This window comes from Pseudophryne corroboree, chromosome 3 (assembly GCF_028390025.1).
Source record: "Pseudophryne corroboree isolate aPseCor3 chromosome 3, aPseCor3.hap2, whole genome shotgun sequence".
Classification (NCBI taxonomy): Eukaryota; Metazoa; Chordata; class Amphibia; order Anura; family Myobatrachidae; genus Pseudophryne; species Pseudophryne corroboree.
The window spans coordinates 601,766,655-601,782,705 of record NC_086446.1 but is presented as its reverse complement, the minus strand read 5'-3'; the positions used below and the strand labels follow the sequence as shown (position 1 = coordinate 601,782,705).

General features: G+C 46.7%; 1 protein-coding gene across 5 annotated transcripts in view; it reads right to left on the bottom strand.

Moving 5' to 3' along the window:
- The window catches only part of MARCHF8 (membrane associated ring-CH-type finger 8), a 493,920-nt gene extending 478,401 nt beyond the window's left edge, over window positions 1-15,519 (bottom strand). For 3 of the 5 annotated variants that reach the window (XM_063961500.1, XM_063961501.1, XM_063961499.1), the window contains exon 1: window positions 15,044-15,519. The gene's annotated coding sequence lies outside the window, so the exon portion shown is untranslated. The remainder of the gene's footprint in view (window positions 1-15,043) is intronic. The other 2 variants (XM_063961503.1, XM_063961504.1) reach the window with 2 other exon arrangements.
- Window positions 15,520-16,051: the final 532 nt, after the last annotated feature.

The following is a 16,051-nucleotide window of genomic DNA, read 5'->3' as shown; positions in this document are numbered from 1 at the left end:
GCAGTTTTCGACTTTTTCAGGTCGGAAGGGGTTCCGACCTTTTCAGTCCCGAGCATTTTTATTCGACAAGTCGGGGAATATGACTTGTCGAATAGTATGTCAATCGACAGTATAGCTGCCGATTCGCATACTTCTGCGGGAAACGGGGCCAAATTCGACAGGTTTTGGCCCCGTTTTCGACCATCTCAGTTTGACTTTAAAAAAAAGTCGAACCGAGATGTGGGACCTGAGAGGAGGAGAGGGGGGAGAGCCGCGGGCAGACGGGGAACAGCAGCGGGGAGACAGGGGACAGCAGAGCTACAGCACAGCGCTGCAGGAGGATGTGTAATAGCCGCCGCTCACGGCAGCGTCCACTCGGCTCTAGCAAGTGAGGTCCCGCTTGCTGGAGTTGGGTGGACGCTGTCGTGAGGTCAGGCGGCTGTGCCACATCCTCCTGCAGCGCTGCTGTCCCCCGTCTGCCCACGGTCCCCCCCCCCCCCCCCCCCCCCCCCAATCTCAATTCGATTTGTTTAAAGTCGAATTGAGATGGGCTTTGAATAGCCCTTGTCGGATCCATTCCGACAAATGCATGTCGGAGGATCCGACGCTAATTGAATATACCCCTAATCATCTCTGGAGCAGGATCTCATTACTATATGTAAGTATCCTCAGCTCACCTACAGACAATGGGGCATAGGATAAATTATTACCTAAAGGCACATAGCCTAATATCCATGTGCTGCCATAGGACTTCTTATAACATAAATACCTAAATACCCCAACAATTTACCTGAATATGCTGTATAATGTAATTTAAGCAAAGATTATTCAATATTTATCATCCAGAATGCAAAGCATACACTGGTTCTATAAATAAAATAACTATTTCATGTAAACTTTCCATGCACTCATAAAACATATATTGTTTTGCCACATGGTGCTGTTACCCATCCCAGTCCTCCGCAGTATAGATAATCAGCCTAAAGAAAGCCACAATATGATTGGTTGATATTCATAACAACATATGTTCTTATTGTCCAATGTTATTAAATAGGCTGCTTTGTTAATAACACAAAGGAATATTAAAATTACTTTCCCATTCCAAAACCATTCAGAGCCAAGGGCACCTAGTTGATACACAGCTACAATGTTCTAGATGCTTGTATACAAAAGTCACTAGCATTATTCCGTAAACAAGTTAATTTAAAATATATACAACATAATGCTTTAAAAACTTAACATGCTTGGTAAATATGTAGTTCAATATTAAAAACAATGTCGTGTACAACTACTCCAAGTAAAGCATAGGTGTTCTAACCAGTAAGGTGCAGTGTGGTGTGGTCAATGGCTGGAAAGGCACTGGCTACTATCACAGCCAGATTTACACACACACACATGATATGGTGATGATTTTTGACTATAAAAATTATTAGATAAATACAAAGATGATATTTACACACTATACATATCTTTAATATTATTCTAGTCATTTTTATAGTCAAAACTCTGGAGTGTACCAGAGTATGACAGGTGAGGCTCTGCTTACCCTGACTGCACGTCACTGGGTCCAGCCAACAGCAATCAGGAATTACCTTTCTGTAGACAACTTGAATAGTTATATTACTTGTTAAGACTACATCACTACTTAATGCTGAAATAATCTAACAAACTTGGTACATGTTGTATTATTTATTTTAAACCAGAATATCTTGTGCATGAGTGTCAAAACAACAATTTTTGACCCATACTTTCCAACTTTTTCATACCAAAGATCAGGATCATTGCACGCTGCGTTGGAAAAGCAGGCGTGGCTTTGGATGGTAGGGCCGTGGCCACATGGCTTGGCCATATACTCAGCATTTTGTGGGCATGCCCAGCACACCCAGATTTCCTTCGGCTCACCTCCCTGCTTTGTATAAATGCCATTCGCATCTATTCAGAGATGAGTCGCAGCGAGTGATCAAAGGCTATCCCAATTCCCTGTCCGCAGGAGACTGCTGCCCATGGGCTGGACAGTGTCTGAATAGCGGGACAGTTGGGAGGTATGTATCCTCCATCTAACCAAATAGTATAATAGTTTGCTTTTTTCCCACATTCAAATGATTGTGATGTTACTACAGCAGATTTATTTCTAAGCATGCGTACAGTATGTGGAATTTATGTATGGCATTTTATAATGCAGTACAATTCCCTTTATTCACTAACAGAAAGGAAACAGCAGTCAGGTAGAGGGGAGAGCAGAAGGAAGACAGCATGAGAGCATTCTTGGCAAGTTAATAATCACAGGCACCAATCTACACTAGTTGCATAACAAAGCCAGTAACAGGTATGTACTAAAGCAAGCTGTAAGTGAATCCTTTAGCATGGTGAAGAACATTACCCATTTATGTACTAGTAAGCAGGGCCTTCTTACTTCTTTTGCGGTCCATAAATACCCAGTTTAGTTTTATTACAGTAAAACGTTTTTGGTATGGGGCACCTTTCCCTTTGCGCTCAAAATTTCAAGTAAAAGTAGGAAAAAGATCAACTTAACTTAAAAAGGTGGATCCTCTATTTCTGTTGTATAGATCTCCACAACTGGATACCTTTGCGTGTGTTATATGCAAAGAACTTCCAAAATGCATATATATATATATATATATGGGAGAGAGAAAAGAAGAACCATCTAGTGCAATATGTTTGTCATAGTATACGTCATATGCATGAACACTGTTTCTCACCCCAATAAAATTCAAATGAATATATTAAAAATGAATTGCATTTAATAACAAGGTTTAAAAATAGGAATGTTCCATTATTTCCACAAATGGATAGTCAGCAAATTTACAATCCAGGATTTTATGAAGGTGGCTTCCTACCAGAAATCAGACAATAGAAGTGCTCTTAAAGAAAGCTGTATAGATGTTCCAAGTCCCCGGGGAAGAATCAGCTCCTATAATGGGCACCCCGTCTTTGTCCACGTCTGGTCAGTCTGCCGTTGTTGTTTCTTTCTCTTAGCCAGTTGTGGAGGCCACACACACTACTGAGCCTCATTTTGACTTGTTTTAAGGACATTACATCAAAGTTGGATCAGCCTGTAGTGTGTTTTTCCACTTTAATTTTGAGTGTGACTCCAAATCCAGACCTCCATGGGTTAATAAATGTGATTTCCATTGATCATATTGGTGCGATTTTGTTGTCAGCACACTCAACTTTGTAAAGAACAAAGTATTTTTAAGAATATTTCATTCATTCAGATCTAGGATGTGTTATTTTAGTGTTCCCTTTATTTTTTTTGAGCAGTGTATGAACCTTGAGAGAGGCCAGACGAAGGCCTAAATCTAGGCCTTGTTGCAGAAAAGCCAAAAGCCTAGAAGTTCTGAACGAATAGTCATCAAAATTCTCAGCAACACACCATGTGAAGTAAGAGTTCCAGACCCTGTAATAAATCCGTGCAGAAGCCGGTTTATGGGCCGTCCACATAGTTTGAATAACCGGAATCCCTTGGTCCTCAGGAGTGAAGCTTCAAGAGCCACACCGCCAAAGCCAGTCTGGCCAGGTCCGAATAGACACAAGGGCCCTGAATGAGGAGATCTGGGCGTTGAGGAAGTAGAAGGGGACGCTCGATTGATAGACCCTGCAGGTCTGGGAACCAATGCCATCTGGGCCACGCTGGATCAACTAGAAGTAGTATTCCTCTTTTTTGCTTGAACTTCCGTAGTACCCTGGGCAGGAGTGACACTGGAGGGAACACGTATGGCAGCCGAAAGTTCCATGGAATTGCCAGTGCGTCCACGAACACTGCTTGAGGAGTCCTTGTCCTTAATCCAAAGACCGGAACCTTGTGATTGTGTCAAGACGCCATCAGGTCTACATCTGCTAGGCCCCACTTGTCCACTAGGAGTTGAAAGACTTCCGGATGAAGACTTCGCTCTCCGGTGTGAACGTACTGACTGAGGAAATCCGCTGGCAGATGGCGTTCACCCAACTGGGTACACGTATACAATTACCTGCTTGATTGTTCGATAGTAAAAGAAGGTCAGACGATTGTGTACATGTGTATGCAGTGCAGATGCAGGAATGTTAGCCGATAAACGGCTTATACCGCTCCTGCAGCGGTCAGGACTGGGAGGTCGCATCCCTTGTGCTGCACATATGACCTCCCGATCCGCATAAAGGAGCCGCATACACCTCACCTTCCGACACAAACACAGCCGCACAAGGGGCCACGGCTTGACACACACCACTATGTTGATGTTTAACCTGATCAGCCGGGGATCAAATGTCTGTGCACCAACCTTTAGTCCCATTGTAGCCACTGCCAGTCCAGGCTTCATGGTCTACTGTAGTATTGGTTACATTTCAACAGGGGAGGGGGGAAAGGGGATGCACTTTTTTTTATTTTTTCAAACTTCCCTATATTTATCAAAAATAATATATACACAGGGCTGCCCGGATTCCTAAACATCAGAGTGGCTCTATATACAAACGTGCCTCTCAGGGGGATTCATTTTTGCAGCAGTACCCACAGCTTAATAAAATTTAGTGTACTTTTAAAACTAGGGAGTAAAAAAGCGCAAGTCCAGGCCACAAAAAGGGAATCTTAGAGATAAAAAGTGGAAAATTGTAAAGAAGCTGCTAGTTAGTGGATTAGGATCTCCCAAAATGTGCAAACGTAAGTGTATAATACTACCAGCGCTGAAAGGGTAAATAGAAAGTGGAATAAGTGCATAATTAGAACAGAAATATCACTCCAATTAGGTTGAAATTGACAGTATGGTATTTATCATAAAAACAGTATTAGCTAGAAACATTATTTTAGTTAGAGTGATCACTACCAACCGGATATACTTCTGGGCATAACATGAACATGGGAAATAACACATAACATTATACTGTTGCTTTATTAATAGCAGACTCCTTACAATGCCATGTTAGTTATTGTAAATATGCTGCTGGAAAATGAAACCAAAAATAAAAACGTCATACAGAAAATCTACTCCGCAGGAATGGATCTCAGCAGCACTTGGCCTGATTCGGGTTGGGTATGGGAGGCCGGCGGTCAGCCTACAGACGACGGGATCCAGGCAGACAGAATGCCAGCAGGACGGGGGGGTAGAGCACCCACAAGTGGCAATAGCAGTTAGCCGGGATTCCGGCTGGCAGCATTGTCAGTGTTTGGGATTCCGGCATCGGTAATGTAACCACATCCCCCTGATTCAGAGGTTGGCACAGCTGTATTCACTACAGCAGCTTTGTGAGCAGCGGTACTGTGACAATATGCTAATGCCGCAGCTGCTGGGCTTCTACATAGCCGGCCACCGGGGACGTCTCTAATACGCTGCTTGGGTACAAAGATGCACCATCGATCTTCAGAGCAGCACTGTGTCTTTTCAGACTGTCCGTTGCAACTATGCCACCAGGCCCACTGCAACTGTGTAGGAGGACGCAGACACTGGCTGCAACCCGACCACAAAATGCTCACATTTGACTAGTCGCCCCCCAAAAACACACACTGAACGTCAAGCACTCAGCGCCCAAATTCTGACTGCAACCGCCGTCAGAAATCAAATGTTTGCAGTGGGACTCTGACGCGTGCGCAGAGTCCCACAGAGTCTGATGCATGTGCAGAGTCCCACAAAACAAATCACTCTACTCCGCAAACATAGACACTACATACACCTCTGAATCTAGCTCCTAATGAGGTTAGTGTCACCCCGCTGACAACCTTGCTTGTAATCCATTTGTAGCACACTTAGAATCAGTGTAATTCCAACAGAACTGTTCAGGAAATATTAGGGAGAATTGCTGTGACATGACATTCAGTTCTCTTATAAGTCAGTGTGAACACAGGAACCATAAACTGTACGGCTGGGACTGCCACACTGACATTCATTTGGTCTGTTACCAGGGATCACCCTGTATAGATGCACTATAACATGTGCAGAGAGAGAAAGATCTGGGTGGGGTGTGTTCAAACTGAAATCTAAAAATAAAGCAGTCAGTATTTACCCTGCACAGAAACAATATAACCCACCCAAATCTAACTCACTCTGCCCCCCCCCCCTCCCCCCTGCAGTGCGGGTGTAGTATGTGTTGCCGGCGGTCGGGCTCCCGGCACCGGAATCCCGACCGCCAGCATACAGACAGCTGGGCGAGCGCAAAATGAGCCCCTTGCAGGATCGCTGCGCTATCTATTCTCCCTCCAGGGGGGTCGTGGACCCCCAAGAGGGAGAAAAGATGTCGGTATGCCGGCGGGCGGGATTCCAGCACCGGTATGTTGGTTGTCGGGAGCCCGGCCGCCGGCAAACAGAAGACCACCTCTGCAGTGCACATGGTTTTGCTCAACTGCTATCAAAGTTGCTGCTACGATTATGTCCGAGTTAGGCCCTAGGTCATAAAATACAATACAAATAAATTTACATTTGTAATTGGTCATTTGCAATAATCAATAACTTGTCACATGTATTTGTATGCTGTGAATGTAAAACAACAACACTTTTGCAGCCCCACAATACTGAAGAGGAAGAAGATCTCTGTAAAATGCAGCATGTAGACTTAAGGGGCCTACACACGGTGCGATATGCACCCCCGGTTTAAATTGCATCGAATATGGTGCATATTGCGCCGTGTGTACAGGGCTTGCAATGCCGATGCACGGTCACACCACGTCGGTATCACGAGCCTACATCTCATGTGCATGCATGCCAGATGTGATCATATCGCACTGTGGGGGTAATTCTGAGTTGATCGCAGCAGGAACATTTTAAGCAATTGGGCAAAACCATGTGTACTGCAGGGGAAGCAGATTTAACATGTGCAGAGAGAGTTAGATTTGGGTGTGGTGTGTTCAATCTGCAATCTAATTTGCAGTGTAAAAATAAAGCAGCCAGGATTTACCCTGCACAGAAATAAAATAACCCACCCAAAGCTAACTCTTTCTGCACATGTTATAACTGCCTCCCCTGCAGTGCACATGGTTTTGCCCAATTGCTAAAAAAATTCCTGCTGCGATCAACTTGGAATTACCCCCCCGTGTGTGCAGAACAGCCTTTGCGATCCTGATTTACGTCACTCAAGCCACTCTCCGGCCACTGCCTGAGCCCTCCTTTTTCACACTGCATGGAGGAAGGAAAGGAAGCCATCAAGTAGCAGCCGGAGCCATGAGTTTTGGTAAGTATTAAAAACCACTGGCCACCAATGTTTTTACTTTTAATTGGCACCCACCCCCCTGTAATACCAACCCACCATGTAAATTAGCTTTTTTTTTTTCTTCTTAGTATGGTACACATCGTACATGGTTCAAATCGCACCATATGCAATCGTATATGCAATATTGGCTCCCGGGACTTCAAGGGAAATCACATGGTACAAATCTCACCGTGTAGGCCACTTTACAGCTAATTACAGTTTTTAAAAAAAGTAGCTTTAGCAAACTATTCATAAACCACTTAACCCAAGGCATTCCTTTTGCAAAGTACATGGTTGTTTCACTGAAACTACTACAAAAGCAATTGCCCCAACATATAGTGTATATAAACTAGAGCAGCAATTTTTAAACCTTTTACAACTCGCGGCACACTGAACAAGATTTCTCTATCGTCCTAGTGGATGCTGGGGTTCCTGAAAGGACCATGGGGAATAGCGGCTCCGCAGGAGACAGGGCACAAAAAGTAAAGCTTTTCCGATCAGGTGGTGTGCACTGGCTCCTCCCCCTATGACCCTCCTCCAGACTCCAGTTAGATTTTTGTGCCCGGCCGAGAAGGGTGCAATCTAGGTGGCTCTCCTAAAGAGCTGCTTAGAGAAAGTTTAGCTAGGTTTTTTATGTTACAGTGATTCCTGCTGGCAACAGGATCACTGCAGCGAGGGACTGAGGGGAGAAGGAGTCAACTCACCTGCGTGCAGGATGGATTGGCTTCTTGGCTACTGGACATCAAGCTCCAGAGGGACGATCACAGGTACAGCCTGGATGGTCACCGGAGCCGCGCCGCCGGCCCCCTTGCAGATGCTGAAGACAGAAGAGGTCCAGAATCGGCGGCTGAAGACTCCTGCAGTCTTCTAAAGGTAGCGCACAGCACTGCAGCTGTGCGCCATTTTCCTCTCAGCACACTTCACACGGCAGTCACTGAGGGTGCAGGGCGCTGGGAGGGGGGCGCCCTGGGAGGCAAAATGAGTACCTATAAAGGCTAAAAATACCTCACATATAGCCCTAGAGGCTATATGGAGATATTTAACCCCTGCCTGATTTCTCAAAATAGCGGGAGACGAGCCCGCCGGAAAAGGGGCGGGGCCTATCTCCTCAGCACACGGCGCCATTTCCTCTCACAGCTCCGCTGGTCAGGACGGCTCCCAGGTCTCTCCCCTGCACTGCACTACAGAAACAGGGTAAAACAGAGAGGGGGGGCAAATTTATGGCGATATTTTTATATAACAAAGCAGCTATAGGGGAGCACTTATTATAAGGCTATCCCTGATATATATATAGCGCTTTTGGTGTGTGCTGGCAAACTCTCCCTCTGTCTCCCCAAAGGGCTAGTGGGTCCTGTCTTCATTAGGAGCATTCCCTGTGTGTCTGCTGTGTGTCGGTACGTGTGTGTCGACATGTATGAGGACGATATTGGTGTGGAGGCGGAGCAATTGCCAAATATGGGGATGTCACCTCCTAGGGGGTCGACACCAGAATGGATGCCTTTATTTATGGAACTACGGGATAGTGTCAACACGCTAAAGCAGTCGTTTGACGACATGAGACGGCCGGACAATCAATTAGTGCCTGTCCAGGCGACTCAAACACCGTCAGGGGCTGTGAAACGCCCTTTGCCTCAGTCGGTCGACACAGACCCAGACACAGGCGATGACTCCAGTGGTGACGGTGACGAATCAACCGTATTTTCCAGTAGGGCCACACGTTATATGATTTTGGCAATGAAGGAGGCGTTACATTTAGCTGATACTACAGGTACCACTAAACAGGGTATTATGTGGGGTATGAAAAAACTACCTATAGTTTTTCCTGAATCAGAAGAACTAAATGACGTGTGTAATGAAGCGTGGGTTGCCCCTGATAAAAAGCTGATAATTTCAAAGAAATTATTGGCATTATACCCTTTCCCGCCAGAGGTTAGGGAGCGCTGGGAAACACCTCCTAGGGTGGACAAGGCGCTAACACGCTTATCTAAACAAGTGGCGTTACCCTCTCCTGAGACGGCCGCACTTAAAGATCCATCAGATAGGAGGATGGAAAATATCCAAAAAAGTATATACACACATGCAGGTGTTATACTACGACCAGCTGTAGCAACTGCCTGGATGGGCAGTGCGGGGGTAGTTTGGTCAGAATCCCTGATTGAAAATATTGATACCCTGGACAGGGACAATATTCTACTGTCGTTAGAACAAATAAAGGATGCATTTCTTTATATGCGTGATGCACAGAGGGATATATGCACACTGGCATCACGGGTAAGTGCTATGTCCATTTCGGCCAGAAGAGCTTTATGGACGCGACAGTGGACAGGCGATGCGGATTCAAAACGGCATATGGAAGTTTTGCCGTATAAGGGGGAGGAGTTATTTGGAGTCGGTCTATCAGATTTGGTGGCCACGGCTACAGCCGGGAAATCCACCTTTCTACCTCAAGTCACTCCCCAACAGAAAAAGGCACCGACTTTTCAACCGCAGCCCTTTCGTTCCTTTAAAAATAAGAGAGCAAAGGGCTATTCATATTTGCCACGAGGCAAAGGTCGAGGGAAGAGACAGCAACACGCAGCTCCTTCCCAGGATCAGAAGCCCTCCCCGGCTTCTACAAAAGCCTCAGCATGACGCTGGGGCTTCTCAAGCGGACTCGGGGACGGTGGGCGGTCGTCTCAAAAATTACAGCGCGCAGTGGGCTCACTCGCAAGTAGATCCCTGGATCCTGCAGATAATATCTCAGGGATACAGGTTGGAATTAGAGACAGATCCACCTCGCCGTTTCCTGAGGTCTGCTTTACCAACGTCCCCCTCCGAAAGGGAGACGGTGTTGGAAGCCATTCACAAGCTGTACTCTCAGCAGGTGATAGTCAAGGTACCTCTTCTGCAACAAGGGAAGGGGTATTATTCCACTCTTTTTGTGGTACCGAAGCCGGATGGCTCGGTAAGGCCTATTCTAAATCTGAAGTCCTTGAACCTGTACATAAAGAAGTTCAAGTTCAAAATGGAGTCACTCAGAGCAGTGATAGCGAACCTGGAAGAGGGGAACTTTATGGTATCCTTGGACATCAAGGATGCGTATCTCCACGTTCCAATTTACCCCTCACACCAGGGGTACCTCAGGTTCGTTGTACAAAACTGTCACTATCAGTTTCAGACGCTGCCGTTCGGATTGTCCACGGCACCTCGGATCTTTACAAAGGTAATGGCCGAGATGATGATTCTTCTTCGAAGAAAAGGCGTATTAATTATCCCATACTTGGACGATCTCCTAATAAGGGCGAGGTCCAGAGAACAGCTAGAGATGGGATTAGCACTGTCTCAAGAAGTGCTAAAACAGCACGGGTGGATTCTGAATATTCCAAAATCCCAGTTAATGCCGACAACTCGTCTGCTGTTCCTAGGGATGATTCTGGACACGGTTCAGAAAAAGGTTTTTCTCCCGGAGGAAAAAGCCAAGGAGTTATCCGAGCTTGTCAGGAACCTCCTAAAACCAGGAAAGGTGTCTGTACATCAATGCACAAGAGTCCTGGGAAAAATGGTGGCTTCTTACGAAGCGATTCCATTCGGCAGATTCCACGCAAGAATTTTCCAAAGGGATCTGTTGGACAAATGGTCAGGGTCGCATCTTCAGATGCACCTACGGATAACCCTGTCTCCAAGGACAAGGGTGTCTCTTCTGTGGTGGTTGCAGAGTGCTCATCTATTGGAGGGCCGCAGATTCGGCATACAGGATTGGATCCTGGTGACCACGGACGCCAGCCTGAGAGGCTGGGGAGCAGTCACACAAGGAAGAAACTTCCAGGGAGTATGGACGAGCCTGGAAACGTCTCTTCACATAAACATTCTGGAACTAAGAGCAATATACAATGCTCTAAACCAGGCAGAACCTCTGCTTCAGGGAAAACCGGTATTGATCCAGTCGGACAACATCACGGCAGTCGCCCATGTGAACAGACAGGGCGGCACAAGAAGCAGGAGGGCAATGGCAGAAGCTGCTAGGATTCTTCGCTGGGCAGAGAATCATGTGATAGCACTGTCAGCAGTGTTCATCCCGGGAGTGGACAACTGGGAAGCAGACTTCCTCAGCAGACACGATCTTCACCCGGGAGAGTGGGGACTTCATCCAGAAGTCTTCCACATGCTGGTAACCCGTTGGGAAAGACCAATGGTGGACATGATGGCGTCTCGCCTCAACAAAAAACTGGACAGGTATTGCGCCAGGTCAAGAGATCCGCAGGCAATAGCTGTGGACGCGCTGGTAACGCCTTGGGTGTACCAGTCGGTGTATGTGTTTCCTCCTCTGCCTCTCATACCAAAAGTATTGAGAATTATACGGCAAAGAGGCGTAAGAACGATACTAGTGGTTCCGGATTGGCCAAGGAGGACTTGGTACCCGGAACTTCAAGAGATGATCACGGAAGATCCGTGGCCTCTACCTCTAAGGAGGGACTTGCTTCAGCAGGGTCCCTGTCTGTTTCAAGACTTACCGCGGCTGCGTTTGACGGCATGGCGGTTGAACGCCGGATCCTAAAGGAAAGAGGCATGCCGGAAGAAGTCATTCCTACTTTGATTAAAGCAAGGAAGGAAGTAACCGTGCAACATTATCACCGAATTTGGCGAAAATATGTTGCGTGGTGCGAAGATCGGAGTGCTCCGACGGAGGAATTTCAACTGGGTCGATTCCTACATTTCCTGCAATCAGGATTGTCAATGGGTCTCAAATTGGGATCTATTAAGGTTCAAATTTCGGCCCTGTCGATTTTCTTTCAAAAAGAATTGGCTTCAGTCCCTGAAGTCCAGACCTTTGTTAAGGGAGTGCTGCATATACAGCCTCCTGTGGTGCCTCCAGTGGCACCGTGGGATCTAAATGTGGTTTTGGACTTCCTAAAATCTCATTGGTTTGAACCACTAAAAAAGGTGGATTTGAAATATCTCACATGGAAAGTGACCATGCTTCTAGCCCTGGCTTCTGCCAGGAGAGTGTCAGAATTGGCAGCTTTATCTTACAAAAGCCCATATCTGATTTTCCATTCGGACAGGGCAGAACTGCGAACTCGTCCGCATTTTCTCCCTAAGGTGGTGTCAGCATTTCATCTGAACCAGCCTATTGTAGTGCCTGCGGCTACAAGTGACTTGGAGGACTCCAAGTTACTGGACGTTGTCAGAGCATTAAAAATATATATTGCAAGGACAGCTGGAGTCAGAAAATCTGACTCGTTGTTTATATTGTATGCACCCAACAAGATTGGTGCTCCTGCGTCTAAGCAGACGATTGCTCGTTGGATCTGTAGCACAATCCAACTTGCACATTCTGTGGCAGGCTTGCCACAGCCTAAATCTGTAAAGGCCCACTCCACAAGGAAGGTGGGCTCATCTTGGGCGGCTGCCCGAGGGGTCTCGGCATTACAACTTTGCCGAGCGGCTACGTGGTCAGGGGAGAACACGTTTGTAAAATTTTACAAATTTGATACTCTGGCTAAGGAGGACCTGGAGTTCTCTCATTCGGTGCTGCAGAGTCATCCGCACTCTCCCGCCCGTTTGGGAGCTTTGGTATAATCCCCATGGTCCTTTCAGGAACCCCAGCATCCACTAGGACGATAGAGAAAATAAGATTTTACTTACCGATAAATCTATTTCTCGGAGTCCGTAGTGGATGCTGGGCGCCCATCCCAAGTGCGGATTATCTGCATAAGTTGTACATAGTTATTGTTAACTAATTCGGGTTATTGTTAAAGGAAGTCATCTTTCAGAGGCTCCGCTGTTATCATACTGTTAACTGGGTTTAGATCACAAGTTGTACGGTGTGATTGGTGTGGCTGGTATGAGTCTTACCCGGGATTCAAAATCCTCCCTTATTGTGTACGCTCGTCCGGGCACAGTACCTAACTGGAGTCTGGAGGAGGGTCATAGGGGGAGGAGCCAGTGCACACCACCTGATCGGAAAAGCTTTACTTTTTGTGCCCTGTCTCCTGCGGAGCCGCTATTCCCCATGGTCCTTTCAGGAACCCCAGCATCCACTACGGACTCCGAGAAATAGATTTATCGGTAAGTAAAATCTTATTTTAAATATTGCCAAGGCACACTCAAATAGAACGGTAATCCATGGTGCAGTTGCGTGTCCTAGGATGTCATGTCGCAGCTCCTCCTTAGGTAACGCCTGAGTCACATCTTAGAAGGCCAGAAGAGCCCAACACTGCCGGGCCCAAATTTAGAACTGTTTCTGCAACCACTAAACCCACCAGTATTGATCGTTCCAGGGCCACAGTAGCGGCAAAACACTGACGGGTCTGGCTCTGCGGCACACCTGGAGACGCTAAGAGCACACTAGTGTGCTACGGCACAGTGGTTGAAAAACACTGATCTAGAGAAACCAGCTTATAGGATGGCTTGCTAATTTACTTATACTGTAAACAGGAAGTTGTTCCTTAAAGTAATAGACAGACTTTACAACTGTGCATTGCTACAATGAGGAATTATATAGTCATCCACACATCAAGCCATAGCCAGAATTATTATTATTATTATTATTATTAATAATAATAACATCCCATAAAACAAGTGTACACATTTGTGCATCAGATAAAATGTAATAACATAACTTACTAAAATATGCATACTAATATTACATGTTTATAGATATGCTATATGTTGCAGAACAAGGGTCACAAACTCATGTCAGATAACAGGTGTTAGTGTTGTAGGTAAAGCACAGTACTTGGGGTTTATGGTAGCATGTAACAACGCAGTTATTGGGTTTGTGTTTGCAGGTAATGCACAGGCACCGGGATTTTGGTAATAGATAATGCATAGGCAGTAGATTTATAGCTGTAATGCAGGTAATACTCGGGCAGTGGGTTTATGGAAGTAAGTAATACGCAGGTAGTGGGTGCATGGCTGTTGGTAATGACCAGGTGGTGGGATTATGGCTGCAGGTAATACCAAGGCAACGGGTTTATGGCTGCAGGTAATGCATAGGCTACGGGTTTATGGCTGCAGGTAATGCATAGGCAACGGGTTTATGGCTGCAGGTAATGCATAGGCAACGGGTTTATGGCTGCAGGTAATGCATAGGCAACGGGTTTATGGCTGCAGGTAATGCATAGGCAACGGGTTTATGGCTGCAGGTAATGCATAGGCAACGGGTTTATGGTTGCAGGTAATAGGCAGGCAGTGGGTTTATGGCTGCAGGTAATAGGCAGGCAGTGGGTTTATGGCTGCAGGTAATAGGCAGGTAGTGGGTTTATGGCTGCAGGTAATAGGCAGGCAGTGGGTTTATGGCTGCAGGTAATACGCAGGCAGTGGGTTTATGGCTGCAGGTAATACGCAGGCAGTGGGTTTATGGAAGTAAGTAATACGCAGGTAGTGGGTGCATGGCTGTTGGTAATGACCAGGTGGTGGGATTATGGCTGCAGGTAATACCAAGGCCATAGGTTTATGGGTGTAGGTAATGCCAAGGCCATAGGTTTATGGCTGCAGGGAATGCCCAGGCAGTGGGTGCATGGCTGCAGGGAATGCCCAGGCAGTGGGTGCATGGCTGCAGGGAATGCCCAGGCAGTGGGTGCATGGCTGCAGTAGGAGTATGCTGCAGGTAATGCCCAGGCAGTGGATATACAGTATGGCTGCATGTAATTCCCAGACAGTGGGTGTCTGGCTGATGGTGTAATGCCCAGGCAGTGGATATACAGTATGGCTGCATGTAATTCCCAGGCAGTGGGTGTCTGGCTGATGGTGTAATATCAAGGCAGTGGAGCAGATTGACTCTCCAGTTGTTAATCTACTAGTTCCTGCTGCAACTTCTAGTTCCACAAGAGTTGCTACAAACCACGTTGCCCACTTCTGCATTGCAGCCTGTCCTGCAGGGAAGCTGTGTAAGCATGTTTGCAGCACTCACCTGGGTGCAGGCTCTCTCTCAGTGCGGATATCGGTGCACCAGCCGTCGCCAAAGGGAATAACGGAGACCGAGCTGTCAGCTTCTCACGCAGGGTAAAATACGTATCACAAAGACACCAAACCGGAAAGTCACACGAAGCACATAACCACCACACCAGGCAATGTTTCGGAGCACGTAGCCACAACACCGGATAATCAGATGGAGCGCATAACCACTAAGCCAGCCCTGCGAAGAGTGACAGCCGCGCACATACAGGGAAGGAGCTCAGATCAGTGAGTGCGCGCCGACAGCTGACATCTCACTGCTGCTGCACTTCCGCGTCCTCAGCCATCAGACTGACGACCAATCTGGGGTAGAGGCCGTTTTCCGCTACAGACGTCCCTATCCACGATGCCGACAGCAACCAGTAGAGGGCGACATCACACACATTTTAGCCGCTCAGCTGTGTATACTTAGGGACTTGCGCCGAGTGGCGTTTATTTATGTGTGCGTGTGCGTGTGTAACATCTCTGGTATTAATTGGGGGTAATTCCAAGTTGATCGCAGCAGGATTTTTGTTAGCAGTTGGGCAAAACCATGTGCACTGCAGGGGAGGCAGATATAACATGTGTCAGAAAGAGTTAGATTTGGGTGGGTTATTTTGTTTCTGTGCAGAGTAAATACTGGCTGCTTTATTTTTACACTGCAAATTAGATTGCAGATTGAACACACCCCACCCAAATCTAACTCTCTCTGCACATGTTAAATCTGCCTCCCCTGCAGTGCACATGGGGGGTCATTCCGAGTTGTTCGCTCTGTAATTTTTTTCGCATCGCAGCGATTTTCCGCTTAGTGCGCATGCGCAATGTCCGCAGTGCGACTGCGCCAAGTAAATTTGCTATGCAGTTAGGTATTTTACTCACGGTTTTTTCTTCGTTCTGGTGATCGTAATGTGATTGACAGGAAGTGGGTGTTTCTGGGCGGAAACTGGCCGTTTTATGGGAGTGTGCGGAAAAACGCTACCGTTTC